We start from the raw sequence: 12,829 nt of genomic DNA on the forward strand, positions 1-12,829 counted from the left end.
TCAGTGTTCTATGAATAATTCATCACATTGGCACAAGGCACAAAAGGTCATGGACACATTCCAAAATTGAATATTTTAAGGATTTACCTTTTCTTCTGTTTTGTAGCAGTTCTAATCAATCATATTCATAAGTCAACAGAAATATCTGTGTTGCCATAAAGCTGATATTTATCTTAATATATCTCTGTAAATACAGATATTTATAAAACAACAGAAGTGGTCTTAAATGAGCTCTCACAATTTTTTTCTCTTTGGTATTTATAATATTTTGTCATTTTTTCAATAGTATAATATATTCAGGTTTGTCTTTATTTCTACTAATTAAATGATGACAGGTGAAAGTTTAAATAAGTAATTACTGATGTGTCTTATATGCAAGCATGAAAATCAGAGATAGCATCATCACTGAAAGGTTATGTCGCTCAAGAATTTATTAAATATTCATTAGCCTCACCTCAGTTAAGGTGTCCTTGTTTACATATTTGCAGATTTGCATACTCATGCCCTGAACAAGATTTCAAAAATGTTTATGATCCTATGACCATCTTAATTATAAATCGTCAAATAGATAAATAATAAATAAATCTTAATGAATATATATATTTTTAAACCTGGCCCTTCATGCAGTTCCAAGTACAAGATGACATGAAAATAAATGAAGTTCCAGTTTGGGTGCATCCATCTCCCTCCTATGAATCCTGATCCAAATACAGAATGGGTTTGGGGTAGTTTTCTTAGTCATGGGGAAGGCTGTAGTGGTTGGCATGGAAGATGGGGAAAGAGAAGGTTTACATGTCTGAATGACATTCTTATTCCCCAACCATTAACTATTTTCATGTGTGTCTTTCACAGAGAAACCACAGACTGGAACATATTTAAATTCTTTGATAATATTTTCATTAATTTTCAGCAGTAATCCTCATTGTTGTCCTGGGTAAGGTAACATTGAACTGGGTATGTTTAATCTGGGAACTGGCCTTTGGGTTTAATCTAAGTCCTCACAAATTTCAGATACTACCAGATCTTTTCCAACAATTTATCAAAATCCCAGTGATGGGCAGAGGTGGGTACAGTGAGACTTCTTATAGATGATATACAATATCTCAGTGGAGATCTGATCAATCTTCTTTAACTAACACACAGTTACAGAGGATATAAATTGCTTCTTTCCACCTCATCAGTGAAGTAATTCCCTGTGGTATTGCTATGGTCACGTCAGCATTACGAACTTTGTACTCAGCTAGAATGCTCTTTACAATTTCAGCATCCAGCTCACTCTGGCAGCAAGTGGCCTTCAGAGTAATGCTTCCTTTATCCATCTTCTGAAAGCCAATATTAAAGGGTTTGCTGTTCAAGCGAATGCCAAAGGCGTCCAGCTCATTTTCAATTATATTCTTATGTCTCAAAGGTTTCAGAGCACCCAGAACAATCAGGGTCAAGTGACACATTCGGGCCACTGCAATGACTTGATGGCCTCTCTACCTTTTCCATCCTTGACACTTTCAATGATATCTGAGGGATCCAGGAGCTGGATCTTGGTTCCTTTGTGTCTGATGACACAGTGGTCAGAGGAGTGAATCCCGGCTGCCATTTCGGAATATACTTTGGCCAAGCTACTGAACTGCTTGGACTCCCCCATAGTTAGAAAGCCCACTAACTCAATTGGAGCATCACCTCTCTTGGCCACACCAAAACCTGGCTCACACCACCACCACCTTTTGGAGAAACGAGTTTTCTGTGAAGCTTAACAGAGAGAGCCTTAAGCAGCTCTAAGCAGTGGTTTGGTACTTTTAGTCTGAGCCATCTCGGCTTCGATCCCAGAGGTGTCGGCTAAGATGCTGCTAATGGTGGCGATTTCCCTGGGGTGCAGGGGCCTCCACACAGACTGCTTCTGTCACACATCTGTCAGCGGACCTGCCACCGCCAGCAGGAGCTACTGCTGTGCGCAGGCGCGATACCTGCTACTTCTCCCGAAAGTTCAGTGTGACACTCAGTAACTCTCCACGACAACACAGTGCGGCCGGGTGTAGACAAACTTTCCGTTCCCCGTTTTTTGAAGAAGGTTTTCTGTCATTTCTTTTTTAGGGCATGGGCTGTGTCATTCAGTATGGACTTCTGGCTCTTATGGGTGCACAGGTATGTATTGTCCAAAATCAAATTCTGCACACTGAATAAAACAAAGCAGAAAGATGAATTTATTTTCAAGGCTTAGGGCCTGCAAAACCGGGAAACTCAAGGCACCTGGCAACGTTTCCTGTTGCTTACTGACTGCAGTTTTTTGTTTTGTTTTTTTAATCACTACATAATGATATTTTAATACATAACAAAAATACAGACCACCATAGTAAATTGATGCCAATAAAACATGATATTTCATTTGCACTGCATGACAAATGGTTAACGTCCTTTGTCATAAATGAGTTCTTAGAAACCAGTAACAAAGACATTGATATTCCAAAGGAAATTTAAATAAAGCCAGAAGAAAATAAAATAATACAAATGACTTCTAAGAACCAAAGGATTTTTATGGAATAAATGCAGAAGTTATTGTCTTTTTCAGCTGAGACCTGGTGGCTTCTTCCTTTTTTGGGTAAAGGTTGCTGAGTCAGGACCAACCAAGTCCAAAGACGGTGTGAGCACACTTGGCATTTGTGGATTGGCTGGTGTACTCTGCTAATTTCTGAGAAGAGCTGTCAATTTCCTGCAACTAATGTTAGGTAAAGTTAAATTTAATTTTTCTTTCATGTGCCTACATTAACCAACTCCATTTTGTCTCCGACATAAGTGACTCCATTTCGTTTTGGTTCTACAGGATACATATACGTATACACACATCTGCACAAGGCCAAAATTCTGGTGGGCTGTGAGGTCAAGTGCTTTTACAAGAAGGAATTAGAAAGAGATTGATTCCAGGAGATGGATGTCTTCTGAGATTGAGGCTGTACTCTGGTGGAAAGTCAAGTCTGTCCAAAAGTGAGGTTGCAGTTGACAGCCCAAGGGGTGGGAAGAATTGGGCTAGGAAAGGAGCTTGCATGGACAGAGCAGCATCCATACCTGCCTTACCACCTTTATCACACTGGTGGCAGGTCCAGCCTAGCCCCAGAAGCAGGTATCAGACCTTGTTGGTGAGGAGGGGCATGAAAATCTGAAGTGCTCTATGGGACCATTCTTTGGCCCTTCTCTATGCCACTGCTGTGTATGTCGGACTCTTTGACTCTTCATCTTTCATTATAATTTATAGTGATCAAATGTTCCAGGGAGAAATGATATATTGAATTATCTGTTAACATTTAGTGTAGAACATTTCATAAACTGTGGGTCAAGAATCACTAGCATCTTGGCAGATTGTTGTGGATTATGCTGTTTCCCCTTTCACCATTTATCTATCTAAGCTGTGGAGTTTACAAAGCAGACACTAAAGTGGAGATTTAGTAATTGCCACATTGCCTGTGATTTTTCAGATAATGGAAAAGGGAAAAGTCATAGAATGTAAAGTAAGGAAAAGCTCTGTGACACTTTGATTTTTTAAAAGTTTTGTTCTGAAAATCATGGGTCATTAAAGTTTGTAGTTAATACTAGAAAAGAGTCTGGCTTTCATTATGAAAGAGATAATTTATTCACATACAGAACAAGGTTCATTGATTAGGAGTAGTATGTGGTGAGTTAGAATAAACTTTGCTTCCAAAACTAAGTTCAGCATTTGGAAAAGTTTGATTGATACAGGAGAAACAAGGTATTATGTTTTAACCTAATCACTTAACAGGTTTTTTTTAGGCAAAATTGAGATGTGCAGACAAGATGATTCTAAAGATGAGTAAATTTTTAGCTTTTTATATTAATACCAAAGTAACAGGAGATGTCTACATATAGAAGTTGCATAAGTAATCGACACATTTCTGTGAAATTTATTAATGACTTAAGATGCAGAGGCATACATGTAAAATTGACCAACATTTATCTGGAAGTACAAAATTAATAGCTAATATGATCTGGAGTAGAATCAGGATTCAGAAAAATCTTTCAATTCAGTTCAGTTCAGTTCAGTCGCTCAGTCGTGTCCGACTCTTTGCGACCTCATGAATCACAGCATGCCAGGCCTCCCTGTCCATCACCAACTCCCGGAGTTCACTCAGACTCACGTCCATCGAGTCAGTGATGCCATCCAGCCATCTCATCCTCTGTCATCCCCTTCTCCTCCTGCCCCCAATCCCTCCCAGCATCAGAGTCTTTTCCAATGAGTCAACTCTTTGCATGAGGTGGCCAAAGTACTGAAGTTTCAGCTTTAGCATCATTCCTTCCAAAGAGATCCCAGGGCTGATCTCCTTCAGAATGGACTGGTTGGATCTCCTTACAATCCAAGGGACTCTCAAGAGTCTTCTCCAACATCACAGGTCAAAAGCATCAATTCTTCGGCACTCAGCCTTCTTCACAGTCCAACTCTCACATCCATACATGAAGAGTTGAAATAATAGGCAGAATTCACTAAGAAAGTGTTTATATGAGATGTCCAGAAGTGGAAAATTTATAGAAACTAAAAGTAAGTTAGTGGTTACCAGGGCCTAGGGGAAGCAGGAAATGGTGAGTGACTATTAGCAAATGAAACAAATGATTTCCTTTTGGAGTGACAAAATGTTTTGGAATTGGATAATGGTAATGGTTGCATAATTTTCTGACTATACTAAAATCCAGGCTTCCCAGGTGGTGCTAGAATCCGCCTGCAATGCAGGAGATGTGGGTTTGATCCCTGGGTAAGAAAGATTGCCCGGGATTGGAAATGGCAACCCTCTCCAGTATTCTTGCCTGGAAAATTCCATGGGCAGAGGAGCCTGGTGGACTCTAGTCCATGGGGCTGCAAAGAGTCAGACACAACTGAGAAACTGAGCACATACTAAAATCCACTAAATTTTATACTTTAAAAAGATGAATTTAATGGTAAGTGAATTATATCTCAGTAAAACTCTAAAAAGGCACTTATGTTTAATAAACTGGGAATAGAAGAAAAACTTATGAAAAACAGAAGGAAATTGAACATAGTAAAGGATTTTTATCTTGCACATGTAACCAGGTGAAAGTTTCGTTGCATTCTTATTAACTCATGCGTTAAAAAAATGGAAAAAAATAATAGAAGTAAAATAGAAGTATATTATATCTATTATTATGAAGCCTTGTTCTAGATATTATAACCAAGATGTATATTGTAAATATTCTGACATGATATATATCATATTTAAATGCTGTGAAAGAGAAGGACATATTATATTCAGTGAAGATGGTTTGATTGTCTAGTGAAAGTGTTCATCTCTCAGTCATATCTGACTCTTTGTGACCCCATGGACTTTATAGCTCAGCAGTATCTTCATCCATGGAATTCTCCAGGCAAGAATACTGGAGTGGGTGGCCATTCCCCTCTCCTCCCTAACCAGGGAATGAACCTGGGTCTCCTGCACTGCAGCAGATTCTTTACCATCTGAGCCACCAGGGAAGCCTATATAGAATACATAAAAATTTTATGAAACAAATAGACTTGAAAGAATTCAAAAAAGAATTCCGGATGAAAAGGATTAACAAAGTCAACAGCTTTCTTATATGTTATCAACAAACAAATATAATGAAATGAAATGTAAAAGAGAACTCAATCAAAATAACAGTCTAAAAAATAAAAATATTTAGAGTTAAATTCATGTGATATTGGCAAAGATGAAGACACCTTATATGGATGTCAGAGATGGGTAATTGTAGGAAATTGAATGAAAACAATTTTGTGTATGCATATATGTACATTTCTCTAAGTAGAGAATCTAAACAGTCCATCAAATTCTCAAATGAGCTAAAGAAACAAAAAAGTTTATATATCATTGTCCATAAAGCAGCAGTATATAGAATAGTGTAGTAAAAATTCATTGATAAATGGGTAGTATAGCTTGATATAAATTGGAAATGACAGATAAATGGAATCATAAAGAAAATTTAAAAAATATATATTTGGTGTATGATAAATAATACATAAATAATTGATAGATGATTAATTTTTAAACAGCATTTGAGAAAAGAGATAATTATTTAGAAAAAAATGTAGTCTTCTTCTTCCCATAAACCAAAATTTCATATTAAGGACTTTATATAAAAATTAAATCTTAAAATATTAGAAGAAAATATAGGTTAATTTTTATGTAGGTGTAGGTCTTTAAGAGAGGCTTACCTGGTGGGTAAGTGGTAAAGAAGACTTGTCATAGAAGACTCGGGTTTGATCTCTGGGTCGGAAAGATCCCCTGGAGAAGGGAATGGCAACCCACTCTAGTATTCTTGCCTGGAGAATTCCATGGACAGAGGAGCCTGGCTGGCTACAGTCCATGGTGTCGCTAAAGAGTTGGACACGACTTAGCAACTAAGCAGCAACGACATAATTGCTTTACTATGTTGTGTTAGTTTCTGCTGTACAATGAAGTGAGTCAGCTGTATGTATACATATAGCTGAGTATTCTTTTGCAAACAGGAAAGTTTAAGAACTTTACATAGAGTGAAATAGGCAAATAACAAATCAGGAAAAGCATTGCAATATATTTGACAAGGTTTAATGTTAATACATAAAATTCTCTAACACAAACTTCAAAGAGAGAGATCAAAAGAAAAGTGATCAAAGGGCAAGAAAAAAGCAATTTCTAAGAAGAAATACAAATAACCAGTAGACATATAAAATGTTCAAATGTAATCAAAGAAACTCAAATTTAAATAACAATAATATAGAACTGGCTACTATTGTGAAATTTGATAATTCCCAGGGTTTAAGCTTGAGTTAAGAAATGGGCTTTTCCTTTAATACACTAATAATTAAGGTCTAAATTGCCATTCATGTTCCTGAGTCGCATTTTGCCAATATCTATCAAAAGCCTTAAAAAATGTGCTTAAACTTTGTAAGCACTGGTCTCAGAATATCTTAGGGATATAATTGTAAAAATACTCACAAATGTCTATTTGAGAATTGTTTTGCAGCAGTTTATATATTGGTGAAAATTTTAAATAGTATTAAATAGGTTAAATGAATTATGGCTGTGGAAATACTGATTTCCAAAGATAGTTACAACAGTATTTTCAGTCCCACATGTTCTTCCTTAACCTTGTCACTCCCCAGTTACCGTTTTCCTTCCCCTTGAACCTAGGCAATATTTTATGGCTCCTTCACTGAGTAACAGATGATGAAAGTGAAACTGGATGACTTTTAAAGGCAAAAGACTTTCCACCTGATTCTCTCCTTTGGGATTTTTCTCCCTTGAAACTCAGCTTGGGATGAAGCCCAGACCTCATGGCAAGGTCACCTGTAGGTGTTCCAGGAGAAAGCCCTAGGTAAGATTGCTGCCAACAGCCAGTATCTACTAATCATCTAAGTGAATGAGATTTCAGATGATGCTAGCCTCCAGCCTTTGAGTCACTACAGCTGATTCTAACTAGAGTAGACAAATTGTTGAATATTTCCAAATTGCAGATTTGTGAACAAAATGAATACTGTTGTTTTAAGTCACTACAGTTTGAGGTGGTTTATTATTATACATAGCCGTAGTACCTGGAACAACATTACCTCCAAAACTGAAATATTGTGAGGGCATTTTTAAAGAAAAACGTAGGTGGAAAATATGTATCTTTAAAATTTTACAGACATTTACAAAGTGCAATTGAAAAAAAAGGGTAGATCAAAAGAGTATATATTATTATATAAAGTATATATAGTAATACTATAATAATCTTATTGGAGAAGGACATGGCAACCCACTCCAGTGTTCTTGCCTGGGAAATCCCATAGACAGAGGAGCCTGGCAGGCTACAGTCCATGGGTCACAAAGAGTCAAACATGACTGAGCAACTGAACAATAATAATACTATATATCATAGACTATACATTATATATAATAATTACATTTTGTGTGTGTATACAAAAATTCACATAAATACCCAACAGTCAGCATGTGTATGTATACAAAAAGGCACTTGGGAAAGTATTTAAAAAATGTAGACAGCAGTTTTCTTCAAATGTTTGGAGTAAAGTGATGCTTTATACTTAATTTATGTTCTTGCTCATCTTGCTGATTTTCTAATTTTTCAACAAGTGTACATTGATCACTTGTTCAATAAATATTAAACAAATTTGAACTTAAATTAATAAACAGCTGGTAGAGTATGAAATACAGAGGAACCTGGCTCAATAGCTGGTCATAAGAAAAAAACAGGTGTTTTAGCTGATTACAAGTTCAAAATCAGTGAACAGTGTGTTGTAACTACCAAAATGTTAATGCAAACTTGGGTAGCAATTACAAAATTCTAGAATCCAGAGGGGAGAAGGCAATGGCAACCCACTCCAGTACTCTTGCCTGGAAAATCCCATGGACAGAGGAGCCTGGTAGGCTGCAGTCCATGGGGTCTCGAAGAGTCAGACACGACTGAGAGACTTCATTTTCACTTTTCACTTTCGTGCATTGGAGAAGGAAATGGCAACCCACTCCAGTGTTCTTGCCTGGAGAATCCCAGGGACGGGGGAGCCTGGTAGGCTGCCGTCTATGGGGTCGCACAGAGTCGGACACGACTGAAGCGACTTAGCAGCAGCAGCAGCAGCAGAATCCAGAGGACTGGAGACACACTGAACAGATTACACTTCGAGGTACCACAGTTTTAAGAAAAACAGCAACTGATCTTTTTCAGAAGAGACTGACCCAGATGGTGGTAAGGTCTGAAGTGGGATTATGTGAGGGACAGTAGAAACAGCAGGGAATCCTATTGTGTTAGGAAAGAGAAAACAGATTTTTGTATGAGAAATGGGGTTAGACTTCATCTGGATAATTTCAGAGAGTAAGAATTAAGCAATAAATGAAAACCCTAAGGAGACAGATGTAGCTCAATTGAAGACACTATTTTCAATTAAATTGAGCTATTCAAAAATTTAAAGGATAGCCAAAGAATGTAATGAGACCAAAACCTTGGTCTCTGGTTTTGAGGTTCCCAGGTATCAGGTTGTTTATAGAACTCTGCTCTTCGTGGAAAGGTCTGGTCGAGTATCATTTGAAGATCTGTCCCTTTCCACATCTGCAGGTTTCTGTTGTAGGATCAGAACCCCGACAATATACTCTGTGGCCAATACTCTATAGTCACTCTTTAGCATACCTTTTTCTAACAGCCTGATTTTCTGAATTCCCAGTCTTTGCTAATTAGCACAGCTGAACTGAGTTTGGCAGTGATTTTTCTCAGAATTAAAGACTCATGTTTTCGTAAGATGATGTGTGTCTTAATTAAGTCTCCTCATTAAAACTCCCTAGCTTTGATTGTTAGTGTCTGTCTTCACACAGCACAAAACAGACATTTGGCTATTTCTTCTGTAATTTGATTGGTATAACAACTCGTTGTATTATTCAGCTCCACAAAGCAAAGTTTTAGGTATTTTTTTTTTCCCCGTCTAGATGGGCTGTGTAGCTCTGCTTCTTGTCTACTTCTTTTAAGTGGAGTTCCTGACACACCTGCACACTCTGCTTACCTACAGATTAAAGATTTTATCAAGTTGTTTGAAGAGTAAAGATTATTTCCTGCTTTTTCTACAGCGGTTATGAGGAACTAATTTAAACTGAGCATTTTAAAAGAAAGATAATGTCCTCTTACAAGTTTGTTAAGACCGTGTAGTTTTCCTGTCACCTTGGCCCTGCCATCTCACTCTGATTTTGCAGCATTGATGTATTTCAGGACTTCTGTGTTTACGGTAAAACATCACCCTTTTTACTTTCTAAAACGTAGGTACAGGTCTCTACACATCTGATATTTGGGTCAAATGCTCTTACACCTCCCTTCGTGCCTCTTCTTTGTTCTTAAAAATAGGAGGAGATTGGAGGGCTTATAAAATTGAGAACATACTCCCAGAAAATATATGGTTTTATTTTCTTGACTCACATCTAGATACAGTCAAATAATTGAACCCAGCATGCAGCTCTGAGTCATAAGGGAATTTTATGATATCTGCAAAACATTTAAATTTTACTTATTAAATTGTACCTAAAATGAATTTAGGCAGTTATTAATAATTCTTAATAATGATAGCACAGAAAATAAACATACAATATCCAGGAGAAAATAAAGATATGTGATAGATAAGTGAGTGAGTGAAGTGAAGTCGCTCAGTCATGTCCGACTCTTAGCGACCCCATGGACTGCAGCCTACCAGGCTTCTCCGTCCATAGGATTTTCCAGGCAAGAGCACTGGAGTGGGGTGCCATTGCCTTCTCCAATGTGACTGAAACCACAAATGTAATATTAAATACACCATTTGGGTTTCTCAGGTGGTGCTAGAGTAAAGGACCCAGCTGCCAATGCAAGTAGATGTAAGAAACGTGGTTTCAATTGTAGGGTTGGGAAAATCCCTGGAAAGAGGGCATGGCAACCCACTCCAGTATTCTTGTCTGGAGAACCCCATGTCAGGCTGAAGACCATAGGATTGCACAGAAGCAGTCCATAGGATTGCACAGAGTCAGACAGGTCTGAAGCGACTTAGCACGCACACACATTCCATTTACTGGAAACAATGTCTCTATGGAATACATCTAATAAAACAACTTAAAGTATTTGCTGTGTGAATTTTCACAAGACAAATTCCCAATCAGAAGATATAATAACAGAAGCAAAAAAATAGAGCTATATATATTTAAAAGTCTTTACTAATGATTTGAAAAGCTTTTCAGCAAAAATTTACAGTGCAAGCTATATTCAGATGATCTGCACTGACTGTTTATTGCTAGGTGAGACATAAATCACTTTCAAACAAAATTATTCCTAAGAATAATCCATATATGGCTAAGTTTTACTTGAGTAGTTGTGAAAATTCATGCCCTACTTGGCAAATTGGTGAAATGTCCTTTTTCTTGTATATGAAGACACATTCATATAGTGGTATGTGTTAGAAGATGACTTGCATTGCTTTCTGTTTGCCTGTTTGTATGGAACCCATTCAGTTGGACTTAACAAATACTTTTTACCAATGACTTTTGTTCACTTGGTGGGAAGCCCTTGAATGCCATTATTTTTCATTGATTAAGCACAAAATAAATTTTCATCTTACTGGCAGTTATGGATATGGTAAAAGAAACAATGCTGCTAAGTCGCTTCAGTCGTGTCTGACTCTGTGCGACCCCGTGGACTACAGCCCACCAGGCTCCTCCATCCATGGGATTTTCCAGGCAAGAGTACTGGAGTGGGGTGCCATTGCCTTCTCCCAAAAGAAACAATACTTCCCCTCAAAAAGGGAAACCCCCCCCCCACATTTTAGCTTAATAATATTCTCTTAAGTGCAAAGGACTAGAAGATGAACATAATAATAGAACATAATGCTGTGTTCATTTTCCTCTGGGAGTAGTTCATATTTACCTGAATTGTGGGTTAGGAGAAGCTCAAGTTTGGAAGCCAAATTTGTAGTTATTTCTGAGTGTATATTGAGAAATCATGACCATGTTTTCAGCTTTCTTGTCACTTCTCTGCTTTTGCTGTGCTCCTTCATCTCACTCCGTGGCAGGTTAAAGTAATGGGTGAATTTTGGGGTTTTGAAATAGGATGACCTTGGTCTCATCCCAGCTCTATCAGCAGCTGTGTGACTTGGATAAGTTACTTAACAGTCTTGCATTCTGGATTCTTTATCTCTGAAGGAGGGATAATATTCCTATCTCATGATTTTGTGAAGATTAAATAGACTAATGCAAGTACAGTGCTTAGTGAGAAGCATTGTGGGGGCTATAGTGTAGGACTCAGTGGTTATAGCATTACTGCTATTATTAAACAATGTTTGGTGTACACAAAAGGAAGAAATGGCAAACCTTACTCTTTGCACTGATTCTGTTCTCCATTAGTTTAGGTGTGATTGAGCAGAATTTTCTTTTCTATGTGCTCTGTGGTTGTTATCATTCATTTTTATACATTTCAGTATTCTTTTCAGGAGAATACTGTACCAGTCTTGACGATTCACTCCATAAAAGTGGCATCTGCCAGCCATATCCCTGAGAAACTATTATAATTTATAGGAACCAGGTGTCTGAAATTTGAGATATATTGTGCTTAAGAAGGATTTCTTAGTGATGCAAAATTTTCTAGTGAAAGTATTTCACAGAAATTGAAATAATATTTTGTCTTGTCTTAGAAAATAACTTATACATTATGATTTCTTTAGTTCCAAGAAAACACAAATGAGTAAGAGTTAAGTGAGAATCTAGGTTCAACTATAAATTTGTCCATAACATCAGCGTTTCTCAAACCTGGTGGCCCATTAAGATATTCTAGGAAGCTTTTCAAAATGAAGATTTCTGGGGACTTCCTTGATAGTCCAGGGGTTCAGACTCTGTGTTTCTAATGCAGGCATGCTGGTTTGATCCCTGGTTGACCCCATACCACACATGCATGGCTGAAAAAAAAAAAAAAAACTTGTAAAATCTTGGTCCACTGGGAGTTGACTTGGAGGAGGAGGAGGGGATCTGGTTACACTGTGGGCTAGTGGTGATCTTGCACCATAGGCACAAGACATGAGTATACCAGAAGAGGCGTAAAGCTAATAACATGTCAGGTTGTGAGACCTGCACTTCCTTCCTATTGCTCTTAAGTTTTACCATGAGTCCTTCGAATTTCCTTAGATAATATGGCAAGTTCAGTTCAGTTCAGTTCATTTCAGTCACTCTGTCATATCCGACTTTGCGACCCCATGAATCGCAGCATGCCAGGCCTCCCTGTCCATCACCAACTCCCGGAGTTTACTCAAACTCATGTCCATCGAGTTGGTGATGCCATCCAGCCATCTCATCCTCTGTCGTCCCCTTCTCCTCCT

At 37.7% G+C, this 12,829-nt stretch overlaps 1 pseudogene; it reads right to left on the reverse strand.

Annotated features, from left to right (window-relative positions):
- Positions 1-823: 823 nt before the first annotated feature.
- Positions 824-12,617, reverse strand: LOC783316 (developmentally-regulated GTP-binding protein 1-like; annotated as a pseudogene).
- Positions 12,618-12,829: the final 212 nt, after the last annotated feature.

Source organism: Bos taurus, chromosome 4, assembly GCF_002263795.3.
Source record: "Bos taurus isolate L1 Dominette 01449 registration number 42190680 breed Hereford chromosome 4, ARS-UCD2.0, whole genome shotgun sequence".
Taxonomy (NCBI): domain Eukaryota; kingdom Metazoa; phylum Chordata; class Mammalia; order Artiodactyla; family Bovidae; genus Bos; species Bos taurus.